Source organism: Scleropages formosus, chromosome 5, assembly GCF_900964775.1.
Source record: "Scleropages formosus chromosome 5, fSclFor1.1, whole genome shotgun sequence".
NCBI lineage: Eukaryota > Metazoa > Chordata > Actinopteri > Osteoglossiformes > Osteoglossidae > Scleropages > Scleropages formosus.
The window spans coordinates 34,818,221-34,835,804 of record NC_041810.1 but is presented as its reverse complement, the minus strand read 5'-3'; the positions used below and the strand labels follow the sequence as shown (position 1 = coordinate 34,835,804).

Here is a 17,584-nt window from a genome sequence, read left to right as displayed (position 1 = left end):
CTTTGGAGGTTTCCCTGAAACAAAGCACTGGAACACTTGAAGTGTGCAAACAAAGAGTTTATTAAGAACAGTAGCTCGCGTCACAAACTCACTTCACACCGCGGAACCTCATCTGCCTCCGCGCGAAAAAAAACCCCCGTTATATATAGTGCCCCCAATAACGGTTCCCGCTTCTTTTAGGAGCTAACCAATAACAATTATCTTTTGTCAACTTACACCCTACAGGCCGGCAGGAACCTTTCTTTTACAAAACTCTCAAGGATTCGTTCTTGGTGTAAAACACCACAGTCTGTAACTTTTTAAACTTCCAGTTACGTTCTAGAGAGTAGTGCGATAACATTTTTCCACCACTAGATGTCACAAACGTACTTCTTAAACAAATCAAAAATCAGCTTATAATGAGAAATAAACACTGCACGGTACACCGACATTTATTAATACCATCACTTACTTAACTGGTAAGCACAGATAAACAATATATTTCTGCTACCATTACTAATTATGAATTTATGTCGTTTTTCAATAATAAATTAGAGAATATTCGCGAATCCATAGTGCCCTCTAATTCGGTTTTAGCCAGCATAGGCGATTCTGACGATGAAATTAGTTGTCTGCACCATCTGAGATGAGTAGCTTCGATGTAATAACTGTAGAAGAAATTATTGTGCTAATTCGCTCTATTAAAGGTACAACCTGTCCTTTAGACCCAATCCCCACTAAATTACTGAAAGCCGCAGTTTCCGTGCTTGCAGAGCCTATTATTAATATTGTTAATACTTACGTCATTACTAAATTGCTGTGTTGCCAAAAGCTTTTAAAATCACCGTTATTAGACCCCTACTAAAGAAATCAGATCTGGATTGTAATAACTCATGTAATTATAGACCCATCTCCAATCTGAACCACTTGTCCCATACAGGGTTGCTGGAGCTTAACCCAACAACACAGGGCATAAGGGGACACACCCAGGACAGGACAGGACACCAATCTGTCACAAAGCACCCCAAGCAGGACTCAAACTCCAGGCCAACCAGAGAGCAGGACCCAGTCCAACCCACTGCGCTACTGCGCCACCATGCCCCCCCCCTCCCAATCTCCCCTTTTTATCCAAAATTCTAGAAAAGATCATAGTTTCCCCAATTGTACACACACATCATCTGAACCCACTTGTCCCATATGGGGTCGCAGGGAGCCAGAGCCTAACCCAGCAACTCAGGGTGTAAGGCTGGAGGAGGAGAGGACACAATCAGGACGGGACACCAGTCCATCGCAAGGCACCCCAAGCAGGACTTGAACCCCAAACCACTGGAAAGCAAGACCTGGTCCGCGCCTGCGCCCCCTCCCCCCCCTTCCCAAATTGTAAAATATCTTAATCACCATAATATATTTGAAAAATTTCAGTCTGATTTCCGCACTGGTCACTGCACTGAAACGGCTCTCACACGTGTTGTTAACGATATTCTCACCTCTTCTGATGCTGGTCAGATCTCTATTCTTATGTTACTCAACTTGAGTGCTGCATTCGATACTGCAGACTATAGTGTACTGCTGACCAGACTTGAAAACCTGGTTGGACTAAGAGGTGCCGTTCTGAAGTGGTTTGACTCGTGTTTATCTAACCGTGAACAATTTGTATTGAAATCTGACTACTGCAACCCCTCCATCTCTACTACGGTTCAGTATGGTGTGCCACAGGACTCTGTGTTGGGTCCATTACTGTTCTCACTTTATATGTTACCACTGGGTGATATTATTCGCAGGCACAATGTTAATTTCCATTTGTATGCCGATGACACACAGCTTTATGTATCGTTCAAGCCTGATGATCCATCACATGTGGTGTCGTTAGCTAATTGTTTTACCAGTATAAAATTATGGATGAGTAATAATTTTTTATCTCTAAATGCCAGTAAAACAGAGGTACTTGTTGTGGGTGGTGATGCTAAAACTCTCGACATAATCACGCCAATCTTTACAAAAATGGTATTAGCTTTAAGCGTTCAGATTGTGTCAAGGATTTGGGTGTCTTGTTGGATGGGAAGCTGTCATTTGTATCTCATGTAAATGCTTTGACTAAGTCGTGCTTCCTTCAGTTAAGAAACAGCTAAATTACTGTGACTCCTATGTAGACGGGATGCTGAGAAACTGGTTCGTGCTTTTGTTTCCAGCAGGCTGGATTATTGTAATGCTTTATTGTCGGGTTGTCCATACCAGGCTCTATCCAGGCTACGGTTGGTACAGAATGCTGCTGCGAGAATTGTCACTAGAACTAGGAAGTACGACCATATAACACCAGTACTTAAATCCTTGCATTGGCTCCTCGTTGCATTTAGAGTTGACTATAAAATCCTTCCTTTGACCTCTAAGGCAGTTCATGACATTCTTCCAGTTTACCTTTGTGAGATTATTGATTCTTATATCCCAGGACGATATCTTTGTTCATTGGATGCAGGTTACCTTCAAGTACCTGTGATCAATACAACATCTGTAGGAGGTCACACCTTTAGTTACACAGCACCTAAACTATGGAATACTTTTCCACTTACTGTCAGAAATGCCCTGTCTATTTCTGTTTCCCAATCCAGACTGGAGACTCATATGTTCACTCAGGCATTCTATTTGTAAACACACACATTGTCTGAAACTACTTCTCCTGAGCAGAGTCACAGTGAGCCAGAGCCTAACCGAGCAACACAGGGCATAAGGCTGGAGGGGGAGGGGACACACCCAGGATGGGACACCAGTCCATCACAAGGCACCCCAAGCAGTATTTGAACCCCAGACATACCAGAGAACAAGACACAGTTAAACCCACTGCACCACCACACCCCTGTAATTCCATTTTCCTGTGTCTGTTTTTACCACCTTTATACAAATGCATATTAAATTGATTTAAGTTACAAATTACTAACTCTCTTCTTTCTTCTTGTTGAGCACTGCCTCACTACATAAGACTTGAGGAGGCCGGCCGGTGGTGACAGACGATTCCCATGCTGACTCAAGATGATGACCAACTACCATGATGAACGAGACGATCCATGCTGAGCTGGGGATCCAAGATACCCTATAGCAACAAGATCATTATTACTTGTAACTGGCTTATAATTGTTACTTAATCTAGAATGCCCAGGAGGGGTGGGAAACCACTGGCCCTTGGACCCCCAGAGGTTTATTTCCCTCAACTTTCAGGTGGGAGTTTTGTTCCTTTCCCCTTGTGGCCAGTATGCATACTATAGCTCTGTAAAAGTAATATATTATGGTAGTCATCATTAGTCAACTGTCTTCTTTGTTTGATGTATTTGTTTATGTTGCCTTATGTCTATGTAAAGCACTGTGCACTGCGTGAGAAGAGCGCTACTATAAAAATAAATTTAATTGATGAATTGAATGGATGTGTTTATTTAAATGTGCAATTCACCCCTACAAATCAATTAATGATTCACTTCAGGTTTCTGTTAATTTATGGCTTCTGGTTTTTTGCTGTGTCTGTTACTGGTTGGGAGAAGTCCTCTTTACATTTCATCTATGATGGGCCATTGAAGAGAGGTCCAGCTGGGAAATCTTCAGGGTTTTTTGTACAGTTGGGGAGATTAGAGAATGTTCTGAGATGCAGTTACATTTACATTTATTCACTTAGCAGACGCTTTTTCTTCAAAGTGACTTACAATGGATACTATGTAGTGTTACTAGCCCATATACCTTATTCACCAAGGTGACTTACACTGCTAGATACACTACTTACAATGGGTCACTCATCCATACATCAGTGAAACACACACTCTCAGTTACAGTCAGAAGTTGATCTCGCCTAGTTTGGCTGAAACTGACTTGGATTTCTCTGGTGATCTAGCAGAAGAGCAGTGCTCAGATCCCAGTTTAGCTACCTAAAGCAGAGTTGTCTTCTCTATAGGCAGAGTGAGGACAGGCTTCAATTGTTGTGCCAAAGAAATTTAGGAAAGTAGTATTGGAGCTTGGCATACTATACCCTGGGTTGAACACTTAGCCTACTCGAAAACACTGGAAGAATAGTAAAACTTTTTTTTTTTTTTTGGCTGGGATTGCATGAGGAAGCAAGGGAATTTTATAGATCTTGTTCACAGTGCCAGTTGTCAGGAGGGAAGGCTATGGCATGTGCCTCTTTGATTCCACTGTCAGTAGCAGATACTCCTTTTGAAAGAATTGGTGTTGATGTAGTCGGCCCTGTGGAGAGAAGCAATCTGGAAACAGGTTTATCTTGGTCATTTGTTTTATGCAAGTAGATATCCAGAAGTTTTCCCTTGAGGAGGTGACTGCCAAACAGGTTGCCATAGCACTGCTCCAGTTTTTTTTTTTTGCAAGTGGGTATCTCTCAAGAGGTTCTAACAGACTAAGGCCCTAATTTTATGAGTAAAACCCTCAGACATGCCTATGAACTTCTAGGAATTGGGCGTATCAGAACCGCTCCTTACTACCTGCAGACTGATGGATTAGATTGACCGGTTTAATCAGACTCTGATAAACAGGTTGAAGAAGTTTGGACACTGGAAAGAACTGGGATCAGTGGTTATCCGTCTTATTGTTTGCGTACCATGAAATCCCACAGGCTTCAACAGGATTTTCCTCCTTTGAGTTGACAGCATTTAGGACTCCTTCCATTCTAAAGTCTTGCTGTTTGGGATTCATGGGCACCTGCAACATTCCAATGTCTAATGAACCACATACTTAAAGCCACAGAGGGCTTTGCAGCAGCATACTTGGATGACATTGTCATCTATAGTTGTAGCTGGGAGGAGCATCTACACCATCTGCAACATGTCTTGTCCCTGATAAGCAGGCAGGTTTGTTCATCCACCAACAGAAGTGTGTTTTAGCTAAGGAGGTAGTTGCCTACCTTGGCTATGTGTTGGGCCGAAGGGTGATCCATCATCAGGTGGGGAAGGTGGAAGCCATAATGTCAGCACAGAGGCCAACCACCAAAAAGCAGGTTTGTTCTTTCCTGGGACTTGTGGGGTGGAATAGATGCTTAATTCCTAATTTCTCAGAGAAAGCGGCACCATTGACATAACTGACACGAAAGTGCCATCCTAACAAAATTCAATGGAATGTGCTTTCACTCCTGGGTCTTGCAGCCTGTCCGAGTGAAAGAGTTTCTCGCCATTTTCCTTCGTGGTTTGCTTCAGATTTAACTGAAGTTTACACAGCAGAAGGTGCTTGTCGCTGTTAGTGTCTCCATCTTAACATCGATTATAGACTTCCTCAACCTCTGGTTGATAGTAATGTGGTCCCTTTGGTTTCTGGTCCTCCCATCTGATGATATCCACGCCAGTTTGTGTATTGTTTCATGCTGAAAGATTGTTCTGCCTATCACTAGCCCGTTTCCAAGAAACAGGTCTACAAAACATTGTCCATTGTCATTTCTCTCTTCAACTCCTTGTCAGCCCATGCTAGCTTCAAACCCCTTGTTGCTAGGACCAATCTTTACATTAAAATCCTCCATCACAATCAAAATTTTGTGTTATGGGGTCTTGTCTATCTGTTCTTGTAAACTGCCGGACAATTAGTATTTCTCCTCTTCAGTGGCTTGTTCTGTGGGCGCATAGCACTGAATGATGGTGGTCTTCACATATCTGGAGAAAAATCTTGCTCTGATGATCCTAGAGTTGACTTGCTCCCAGCTTCTTTGTCTGCTTGTCCATGATGATACCTACTCCTTCCTGATGTTGTCAATCTGTGCAGCCTTTTCTCTCCTGAGTAGAATGCGAGTACTTGAATCTGTCAACCTCATTTTGCTGATTCCAAGAATGTTAATGCCATATGTTGTAATTTCTTGCACTATCTGTGCTACTTTTCCTGTCTTGTACATAGTTTAAACATTCCATTCTGCAACTCTTACTTGCTGTCTCGGTTTAGACAGAGGCGGCATCAGAAACGCAATTTCTTTCCATGTTGCATCCCTGCTGGTCATGTTCAATTTCAATTTATTTTTATAGAGGGCTCTTCTCACGCGGTGACACAGAGTGCTATAAGACACAGGCATAAAGCAAGAAAAACAGATACAATCAAAGAAGACAGTCAGCTAATGGCTACCATAATATAATACTTTTACAGAGCTATAAGTATGCCTACTGCCACAAGGGGAAAGGAACAAAAACTCCCAACTGAAGGTTGAAAGAGAAAAAACCTCTGGGGATCCACGGGCCAGTGGTTGCCCACCCTTCCTGGGCATTCTAGATTAAGTAACAATTATAAGCCAGATAACAAGTAATAATGATATAATTGTGATAGGGTATCTTGGATCCCCAATCAGCATGGAACATCTCGTCAATCATGGTAGTTGGTCATCACCTTGAGTCAGCATGGGAATAGACTGTCACCACAGGGCCGGCCACCTCAAGTCTTATGTAGTGAAGCAGTGCTCAACAAGAAGAAGAAGAGAGTTGGTCATTTGTAACTTAGGTCAATTTAATATGCATTAGTATAAAGGTGGTAAAAAACAACCAAGGTAGGTGGAATATGATATCACAAAATTTGATATGCTCTTGAGAAGGAGGCAGGTGAGGATGTGGGCAGGAAAAGGTAAAGGGTGGAGATGTTGATGCGGATCCCTGATGTGTGACTGAGGAGAGTCACTAATTAGCTGACACGCTAAAGAGCTTGCGAGAAACAGGAATGAGAGGCCGCCCATGGACACACCTTTTACACCGAGATCCTGAAGGGGGCAAGCGAGAAAAAAGCGCTTAGTTCTGTCAACAGGTGAGTAGTGCTTTCAAAGAACCGGCAAAGACGAGAAGCGTGCGTCGAGTTGAGGCAAGAGCCCTTGTTCTTTGGACTGACCTGCGGGAAATTCGGACCGTTGGGTCGGAGCAGAGTGGACTTGCTGACGGAGCATGAGTCCCAGTGTTTTCCACCAACGCGTACATTTTCCAGCACGCCTTCGTGAATGTGTTGAAACGAGCGGTTCCCTTTGAAAAGGAGAGGAAGAGGGAAAGGCAGCCGTCGACACGAACCCCCCACCACGGCGCGTCAGAGCGTGCCGAAACCCGGGGTTGAACGAGGGACCTTTAGATCTTCAGTCTAACGCCCTCCCAGCTGAGCTACTTCGGGAGACACACCCTCTCAATGCCCGAAATGTCGGCATCCGAAACGGTCGCTTTGCAACGCGACAGCAGCGTTTAGTGAGGAAGACGGTGACTTGAAATGACAACTTGGCAAAGCAGGAACTCAGAGCATCGATCTGAAACGGCCGGCTCGTTACTTTTTACACTGGTTTGTTTTGTGCCTTTCTCCACAGTGGAGGCGCTGGCATATGTTCAGCAACACGTGGACTCCCCCTTCAAAGGCAAGGGAGACGTAGCAGGGTCAACAGGGAATTCCAGCACGGAAGCAGGCTGCATCTGGCTAGCTTAGCCCACAAAATTTGATATGTGCTTGAAGAAGGAGGCAGGTGAGGATGTGGGCAGCGTCTGCTTACCGGGAAAAGAAGGGCGCGTGAGCGGGCGACGTACGCACACGCATGGAATGAATGCAAAAAAGGAAAGGGTGGAGATGTTGACGCGGATCCCTGATGTGTGACTGAGGAGAGTCACTAATTAGCTGACACGCTAAAGAGCTTGCAAGAAACAGGAAATGAGAGGCCGCCCATGGACACACCTTTTACACCGAGATCCTGAAGGGGGCAGGTGAGAAAAAAGTGCTTAGTTCTGTCAACAGGTGAGTAGTGCTTTCAAGGAACCGGCAAAGACGAGAAGCGTGCGTCGAGTTGAGGCAAGAGCCCTTGTTACAGGGAGGACGGCTTGCTCTTTGGACTGACCTGCGGGAAATTCGGACCGTTGGGTCGGAGCAGAGCGGACTTGCTGATGGAGCACGTGTCCCAGCGTTTTCCACCAACGCGTGCATTTTCCAGCACGCCTTCGTGAGCGTGTTGAAATGAGCAGTTCCCTTTGAAAAGGAGAGGAAGAGGGAAAGGCAGCTGTCAACACGAACCCCGCGCCACGGCCGCCGCCACGGCGCGTCAGAGCGTGCCGAAACCCGGGGTTGAACGAGGGACCTTTAGATCTTCAGTCTAACGCTCTCCCAGCTGAACTATTTTGGCAGCCGTGCCCCGCGTCCTCTCCGCACCCGAAATGTCGGCATCCGAAACGGTCGCTTTGCAACGCGACAGCAGCGTCTAGTGAGGAAGACGGTGACTTGAAATGACAACTTGGCAAAGCAGGAACTCAGAGCATCGATCTGAAACGGCCGGCTCGTTACTTTTTACGCTGGTTTGTTTTGTGCCTTTCTCCACAGTGGAGGCGCTGACATTTGTTCAGCGACACGTGCACTCCCCCTTCAAAGGCAAGGGGAGACGTAGCAGGGTCAACAGGAATTCCAGCACGGAAGCAGGCTGCATCTGGCTAGCTTAGCCCACAAAATTTGATATGTGCTTGAAGAAGGAGGCAGGTGAGGATGTGGGCAGCATCTGCTTGCCGGGGAAAGAAGGGCGCGTGAGCGGGCGACGTACGCACACGCATGGAATGAATGCACAAAAGGGAAAGGGTGGAGATGCCCTTGCCAATTTTTTTTTTTTTTCCCTTTTAATTTTTCTCTATTTATTCAGTTAATTATTTATTTTTTTTTAATTAAATATTATAAGATGTACAAACGAGCAGTACAATACCAGAGTAATAGCTGAATGAAGGTTGTATCTGGGGACGCTTCTGGAGTTACGATGCGTGAACGGTTACGCCATGGATGGTCTGAAGAGATCCTGGGCAAAGTGGATCTGGAAGAGGTGGGTTTTCAGAGCATTCTTGAAAACAGACGGAGTTTCTGCAGTCCTGGGTGACAGGGGAGGGTCATGCCACCACAACGGACCCAGAACCGAGAACCTCCGAGCGTTGCCTTTCGTGCGTGGAACCACCAAGCGAGCAGAAGTAGATGAGCGACGGGGCCTGGCTGGGGTGTGCCGGTTGATCAAGTCCTGTAAATAGCCGGGAGCAGTTCTACTGATGATGAATTTGCACACAGTAACCAGGATTTTGAATCTGATACGGGCAGCTATAGGAGGCCAGCGCGGAGAGGCGAGTAGAGGAGATAGATGGGAGATCGCCTGGGAATACCAGGTGCTGTAAGCTTTAATTTTTTTCCTCTTCCCTTTTAAATAATCCTTTCACTATTCATCTACTTACGGATTCACTTATTTATTTGTTTTCATTTTATTTTCCCCACTGCTTTGTTTCGCACGCGAGCGACCGCTCTCCGCCTCCCCTCACCTTTTCAGGCTCCAAGTCGGGCTCCCCACCTGGAAGCGCGCTCATCATTCATTGCCTGGAAACAGTCCCTCTTCGCTGCTTCGTACGTGTAGCAGGATTTCACGGCATTTTAACTCTCCCCGCGTTAAAACACTCTTGTTACGCCAGGAGTTTATTCGCAACCGTTTATTGTTCTCTTGACTTTCTTTTCCTCCAGTTCGGTGCGCGATGTTAATGTGGTGTCCGAAAAGGAAGGTACACCGTTCTTTGGAGGTTTCCCTGAAACAAAGCACTGGAACACTTGAAGTGTGCAAACAAAGAGTTTATTAAGAACAGTAGCTCGCGTCACAAACTCACTTCACACCGCGGAACCTCATCTGCCTCCGCGCGAAAAAAAAACCCCCGTTATATATAGTGCCCCCAATAACGGTTCCAGCTTCATTTAGGAACTAACCAATAACAATTATCCTTTGTCAACTGAAATCCTACAGGCCGGCAGGAACCTTTCTTTTACAAAACTCTCGAGGATTCGTTCTTGGTGTAAAACACCACAGCTCCTCCCCTGTAGCTTCCAATCTCTTACTACCCTTAAGAGAACAAAATATTTACAATCTTTATCAACCACCAACAGAACAACCAACACACAATTTTGTTTTTTTTTTTTTTTTCCTTCCTGTTGGTTACAGGTTGAAATTTCCATTATAACCGTAGTTACATTATTACTCTTTACAAATTCAACCTTTGGGGAGCACGCCTGCTACGAACAGGACGAGCTTTCACAAAAACACTTTCAGTGGGGAAGGACGGTGATGAGGATGATGCTGATGAGAGCGGCACTGCTTCAGGTGTTGACTGTGTCTCTGAATCAGTCGCAGTGCTTTCTGATATGACAATTTCACTGCCCCCCTTAACATCTATGTCAATCTCATTATAAAGCCAGTTCCTTCCCTTGTCAGGAACATGACCATGTTCAACATTACCCCTGTCACACCTAGATTTACTACTCAGCATCTGATTCACATGTCTCTTTACACAGTTTCCATTCACATCAACCATGTAAGTGACTGGACCCAGCACTTTTGAAATGACACCATGCAACCATTTCTCCCCTCCCCTGTAATTTCTTACCAAAACGTGTTGCCCAACAGTAAAGGTCCTGACTCTACAGGGTTCCTCAGTTTTAGCGGGGCTCGCACAATTCAGAGCCTGTGAAAAGTGTGGCCTGATCAGAGACAATCGCGTACGAAGTGATCTCTTGAGGAATAACTCTGCTGGTGTCTTGTGAGTAGCACTATGAGGCGTGTTGCAGTAATTATACAAAAAAATTAGCAACACAGTGTTGAAGTGTTTTACCCCCAACCGCTCTATTCTTGCAAGTGCTCTTTTAAATTCTGCACCAACCGTTCAGCCAACCCATTTGAGGCAGGATGATACGCAGGAGATTTAGTATGTTGACCCCATTCAGCAGTAAGAATTGTTCAAATTCTCGGGACGTAAACTGGGGTCCATTATCAGTGACTACTTCCTGAGGAAGACCGTAAGCTGCAAATAAATGTCTCAGCACTTCGATCGTCTTTGCTGAAGTAGTTGATTGCATAGGAACAATCTCAGGCCATCTAGCATAAGCATCCATTACTACCAAAAACAACTGCTGGTGATCTTCAGCAAAATCTAAGTGAATTCGCTCCCAGGGTCCCGATGACCATTTCCATGTATGTACAGGAACAGGAGCAGGCATGCTACGCTGTTGCTGACACACGTCACACTGACTAACTACATGTTCAATGTCCATATCAAGGGCAGGCCACCAAAAGAAACTTCTAGCCAACGATTTCATCTTTACCATACCCCAATGACTGTCATGAAGTTCTGCCAGTAGTCTGTCATGCAATTTTTCAGGTATTACTACACGATACCCCCAAAGAAGACAACCATTTTCCACGGAAAGTTCAAATTTCTTGGAAAAGTATGGCTTTAGTACTTCTTCAGATATATGCTTTGGCCACCCACACATTACATGTTCCTTAACCCTTTTGAGCACAGGGTCAGCCTCCGTTTCTTGTGCTATTTCGTTCGCAGTGACAGGTATCTCTTTGAGATAAGACACCCTATACACTGGATTAGACCTAATGGCATTATCATCGTTCATGGGTAACCTCGACAAGGCATCAGCATTTCCATGCTGTTCTGATCTCTTGTACTGGATTTCATACTTGTATGCAGACAAGATCAAAGACCATCTTTGTATTCTAGCTGCAGCGAGAGTAGGTATCCCTGTTTTAGGACCTAGAATTTTCAGCAGGGGCTTATGATCTGTTACTAAGGTAAACTGTCTTCCAAACAGATAATCATGGAATTTCATTACTCCAAATACCAATCCTAAAGCCTCTTTTTCGATTTGCGAGTAGTTGCGCTCAGTTTTTGTCAGCATCCTTGAAGCAAATGCAATAGGTCTCTCACCACCATCACGCATTCTTTGGGAGAGTACTGCACCCACTCCTACAGGAGATGCATCACACGCTAAGACTAAAGGTAACTCAGCGTTGATATGAATCAGAACTTGATGGGACATTAAATGTCTTTTTGCATTCTCAAAAGCTGCCTGACATTTCTTTGACCATTCCCAGTTCACATCTTTACGCAACAACTCTGTCATGGGCTGTATGATGGTGGAAAGATTAGGAATGAACTTGCCATAATAATTTAACAACGCTAAGAAAGACCTGAGTTCTGTCACATTTGTGGGAACAGCAGCCCTTTCTATGGCATCAGTCTTTTCTTTCATGGGGTGAATACCCTCCATATCAATGACATGCCCTAAGTAGGATACGCTGCTTTGGAAAAAAGAGCATTTTTCTCGTCTGACTCTGAGATTATATGCTTGCAATCTCTTTAAAACTCCTTCTAAAGCTGTCATGTGCTTTTCCGTATCACTTCCTGTGATCAAGATATCATCAAGATAACATATTACACCATCCATGCCCTGTAGTACTTGATCCATAATTTTCTGAAAAATGGCTGGAGCACTAGCAACCCCATAAGGTAGCCTATTATAGGTATACAACCCTTTTGGTGTATTTATGGTAAGGTATCTTTTGGAACTTTCCTCTAGTGGTACTTGTTGATAAGCTTGAGACAAATCTAATTTAGTGAATCTCTGACCTCCTGACAACTTAGCAAACAAATCCTGTGTTCGAGGTAAAGGATACTGCTCCACTTCCAACCAAGGGTTAATAGTAACCTTGTAGTCTCCACATATCCTTACACTATTGTCCTTTTTGGGAATACACACAATGGGTGCTGCCCATTCACTGTAACTGACAGGAGAGATGACACCTTCTGCTTCTAGCTTACATAACTCCTGTTCAACGCTATCCCGCAAAGCATAGGGCACAGTGCGTGGCTTGCAAAATTTTGGCACCGCCTCTTTCACTACATGGAGTTTAGCACTGATTCCCTTAAGCATCCCTAAATTTGGTTGAAACACAGACGAATATCTGTCACACAACTGCTCCACGGTCTCACTAGTCACTTTGTTTATGCGTGACCAATCTAGATTCAGGTGACTAATCCAGTCTCTACCCATTAGAGAAGGCCCATTACCTTTTACAACCATCAAGTCTAGCATGTGTGTTTGTTCCTTACTTTTCACTCTCACTGTGATTTTACCCTTAAGCTCTAAGGACTCTTTACTGTATGTTTTCAAAACACAGTTAGCTGGAGATAGTTTTACCTTGTAAAATCTACGGTGGTACAAATTCTCTGAAATGACAGAAACAGCTGCCCCCGTATCTACCTCCATTTTCACTCGCACATTATTAATTCGGACATAAACACAGTAAGGCTTGTTTACTTTGTGCACATTCGTGTCAATAGCAAACAATTCTGTCCCTTGTATGTCACTTTCCTTGGGACCATCACGGACTCGTGACTCCGTAGTAGTGCGGGCAAGTCCGGCTTCCTGTAGCTGGAGTGCGTGGTAATCTCCTCCTCCGTGTCCGCGCTCGTGTGCGATGCAATCCGATGCACAGAGTTCGTTGCTCCTCGCGGTTAGCGGCGATCTCGGATACGGCGAAACGTGGTCCTGCAACGTGGCGGCATCCAGGTGCTTCGTCCACTTCCACTTGGCTTGCTTTGCCGCGTCATCTTGCCCTTCCGAACGTGTTCGGCAGGCTTGCGCAACATGTCCCCTTTTTCCACACACGTGGCAATTAACATCTTTGAACCTGCAAGCATCGGGCTTGTGCCCCTTACCGTTACATCGGTAGCACAGTTTTACCATGGCATCTTGTGCCTTCGTGGAACCCTTCTTTTCCACTAGTCCGTGTGTTTTAAAAGTCTTTTGGGAAAACTGTTGCGAACTCTTTACAGTCACTTCAAACGCCCGCCCCATTTCTATTGCAAGTGCAAGGGGTACGTCTTTAGAATGTGCTGCATTTAACAGACGGTCTCTGAGCTCAGCACTTTTCACGCCACACATGAATCTATCGCGTAAAGCCTCATCTAAAAACTGTCCAAACTTGCACGTCGCTGACAATTTTCTCAAATTCGCAACGTACTCACTTATCGATTCACCATCCAGTTGATTCCTGGAGTGAAACTTACATCTCTCCGTGATGAAATTTGTCCGGGGGACATAGTGGTTTTTCAACAGCGCAATCAGCTCCGTTAAAGTCTTTTGCGCTGGTTTTAAGGGTGTGCATAAGTCCATTAGCAGACTATGAGTCCTTTTCCCCACAATCGTCAGAAATACCGCTTTTGTCTTTTCTTCGGTGTCTCCCAATCCATTTGCCGCAAAATACTGCTCGAGCCTTTCCAAATAAGCATCGAATTGTTCCTCACTTTCGTCGAAGTGGAAATCCTCGGGCTTCCCAAAAGCCATTTTCGACCAGCTCTGTCTGTCGTCACTCTTCCACACTACTACTATCTCTGTCCCAGGCTTCACCGGAGTTACTCATAACTCTGTTTCTTTACGGTAAAACATCCCATCCTCGTCGCCAAAACTGTGGTGTCCGAAAAGGAAGGTACACCGTTCTTTGGAGGTTTCCCTGAAACAAAGCACTGGAACACTTGAAGTGTGCAAACAAAGAGTTTATTAAGAACAGTAGCTCGCGTCACAAACTCACTTCACACCGCGGAACCTCATCTGCCTCCGCGCGAAAAAAAACCCCCGTTATATATAGTGCCCCCAATAACGGTTCCCGCTTCATTTAGGAACTAACCAATAACAATTATCCTTTGTCAACTGAAACCCTACAGGCCGGCAGGAACCTTTCTTTTACAAAACTCTCGAGGATTCGTTCTTGGTGTAAAACACCACAGTTAACGTGTCACACCGACCGATCGATCGCACATACTGAAAGTCACGACCGCTTTTCGTTGCACTCTCGTGAGCGTTTCACAAGAGAGGGGCAACAGCGCAAAGCCCGAGCCGCACGCTCCAGCGCTCTTTGCGTGAGCCTTTCGCGGGCAGCAGCTTCAAGTAAGGCGCACGCGGCTCCGGCGCTCGCTTACGGCCATACCACCCTGAATACGCCCGATCTCGTCCGATCTCGGAAGCCAAGCAGGGTCGGGCCTGGTTAGTACTTGGATGGGAGACCGCCTGGGAATACCAGGTGCTGTAAGCTTTAATTTCTTTTTATTAAAAATGTTGTCCTCTCTTCCCCCTTTAAGTAATCCTTTCACTATTCACCTGCTTACGGATTCACTTATTTATTTGTTTTCATTTTATTTTCCCCACTGCTTTGTTTCGCACGCGAGCGACCGACCGCTCTCCGCCTCCCCTCACCTTTTCAGGCTCCAAGTCGGGCTCCCCACCCGGAAGCGCGCTCATCATTCATTGCCTGGAAACAGTCCCTCTTCGCTGCTTCGTACGTGTAGCGGGATTTCACGGCATTTTAACTCTCCCCCGCGTTAAAACACTCTTGTTACGCCAGGAGTTTATTCGCAACCGTTTATTGTTCTCTTGACTTTCTTTTCCTCCAGTTCGGTGCGCGACGTTAACGTGTCACACCGACCGATCGATCGCACATACTGAAAGTCACGACCGCTTTTCGTTGCACTCTCGTGAGCGTTTCACAAGAGAGGGGCAACAGCGCAAAGCCCGAGCCGCACGCTCCAGCGCTCTTTGCGTGAGCCTTTCGCGGGCAGCAGCTTCAAGTAAGGCGCACGCCCGTCTGGCATTCGCTTACGGCCATACCACCCTGAACACGCCCGATCTCGTCCGATCTCGGAAGCCAAGCAGGGTCGGGCCTGGTTAGTACTTGGATGGGAGACCGCCTGGGAATACCAGGTGCTGTAAGCTTTAATTTCTTTTTATTAAAAATGTTGTCCTCTCTTCCCCTTTTAAGTAATCCTTTCACTATTCATCTGCTTACGGATTCACTTATTTATTTGTTTTCATTTTATTTTCCCCACTGCTTTGTTTCGCACGCGAGCGACCGACCGCTCTCCGCCTGAATACGCCCGATCTCGTCCGATCTCGGAAGCCAAGCAGGGTCGGGCCTGGTTAGTACTTGGTTCATGACAAAATTATCTTGATGGGTGATTTCAATGTTCATATAGGCGCGTCATCGGATACTCTCGCTAACAGTTTTAAGCCTCTCTTAAACTCTGTCGGCTTTACTCAAGTTGTTAACGGTCCCACTCGTTCCCGTAACCATACGCTCGATCTCGTCATAACCTACGGCATACATGTTCATCGTGTTAATGTTATTCCTTGAAACGAGACTATTTCTGATCATTTCCTATTAACCTTTGAGCTATATGTGCCGGTGCCGTCCGATCACAGTAAGACCGAAATCGTGCGGCATACTGACGAAAATACTACTGCTAAAATTGTTGATTACATTAGAAGCTCTCATTTTGGAATGAGCATAGATATTGATTAAAAGGCTTTTGATTATAATTCAGTGGTAAAATTCGCCCAAGGCTCTGCGGCTCCACCAAAAGCTAAACTTATTCGAACTGTAATAAACTCATCGCTGTTCAACGAATCAACTCGTGCAATAAAGTTAGAATGTTGTAAATTAGAGCGTAAATGGCATTCAACTAAACTAAAAGTTTATTACGTAGCCTGGTCCGATTGTCTAAAAACAGTAGACATATGAAAAGGATTCGACATCTCAAAATGCCAGTAAAACAGAGGTACTTGTGGCTTGGTGGGTGGCGATGGCAAAACTCTCGACATAATCACGCCAGTCTTTACATGGCACTGGCACGAGGCGACGTGTGTATTGCTTCTCCTCGCAGACTTGTTAGTTTAGTGTGTATTCTTCTGTTTGTGTCGCTGTTCTTCCAGCCAGTTTATTCTCTTATTACTTATGACCACCAAACACTTCAGCAAATACGTTAAACGATGCGATTAGATGCAATTCTTAGTGTTAGAGAGCCGAACTCGCTACCTTCGCTCTGCCGCGAACAACATCATGACCGCGTCCCACCTGAGACGACACAGAAGACGCAATCTCGGAAACGGGGTCGCAGGGCCGGCGTACAGGTGTGAGCGAAACGCTGTGGGCTACGACCTCCGATGCCCAGCATTTTCCTGTCCAACGTTCAGTCTCTGGACAACAAATTGGACGATCTCAGAGGGTGACTTAAATTCTGAAGAGACTTACGGAACTGCTGTGTTTTCTGCTTTATGGAGACGTGGCTCACCGCCAGCACACTGGACCACGCGGTCCAGCCCGAGGGCTTCTCAACTTACCACGCAGAATCCAAACATTAATGGATTATGAATCACAAAGGCGGTCATTGACAGGTGCCGCTGCGTCTCTCCCGGACGAACGGAATGCGCTTTATGGCCACTTCGAGTTCGAGAACACAGACCCCCCACTGCGCATCCCCACAGTACATGATAACGCCAGTCTCACCGTCTCTGTGGCACAGGTGAGAAGAACTTTTAGCCGAGTCAACATCCGCAAAGCTGCTGGACCGGACGGAATTTCAGGGCGAGTTTTAAAAACGTGCAGTGAGCAACTGGCTACTGTCTTCACGGACATATTTAACACCTCCTTAAAAAGCTCAACTGTACCCACTTGTTTCAAAAACACCACCATCATCCCCGTTCCTAAGAAGAACAAAGTGAGCTGCCTTAATGACTATTGCCCAGTGTCACTGACCCCCATTGCAATGAAATGCTTTGAGAGGCTGGTGCTGTGACACATTAAGGACACCGTCCCAGACACTTTGGACCCACTGCAGTTTGTCTACCGCCACAACAGATCCACTGAAGACACGATATCACACACACTTCACACCATTCTATCTCACCTGGAAAATAAAAACTGCTATGCAAGGCTATTGTTTGTAGATTATAGCTCAGCATTTAACACTGTCATCCCAACCAAGCTGATCCAGAAACTACTAGGGCT

At 45.5% G+C, this 17,584-nt stretch overlaps 4 non-coding genes across 4 annotated transcripts; 2 read left to right on the top strand and 2 right to left on the bottom strand.

The window, feature by feature from the left end:
* Nucleotides 1-7,010: 7,010 nt before the first annotated feature.
* On the bottom strand, nucleotides 7,011-7,083 carry trnaf-gaa (transfer RNA phenylalanine (anticodon GAA)). The gene has a single exon. It is a non-coding gene; the product is annotated as a tRNA-Phe (tRNA).
* A 915-nt stretch (nucleotides 7,084-7,998) lies between these two features.
* trnaf-gaa (transfer RNA phenylalanine (anticodon GAA)) lies at nucleotides 7,999-8,071 on the bottom strand. Its single transcript has one exon. It is a non-coding gene; the product is annotated as a tRNA-Phe (tRNA).
* A 6,646-nt stretch (nucleotides 8,072-14,717) lies between these two features.
* Nucleotides 14,718-14,836, top strand: LOC114910611 (5S ribosomal RNA). The gene has a single exon (XR_003797727.1). It is a non-coding gene; the product is annotated as a 5S ribosomal RNA (ribosomal RNA).
* Nucleotides 14,837-15,394: 558 nt separating this feature from the next.
* On the top strand, nucleotides 15,395-15,513 carry LOC114910621 (5S ribosomal RNA). The gene has a single exon (XR_003797732.1). It is a non-coding gene; the product is annotated as a 5S ribosomal RNA (ribosomal RNA).
* The last annotated feature ends 2,071 nt before the right edge of the window (nucleotides 15,514-17,584 follow it).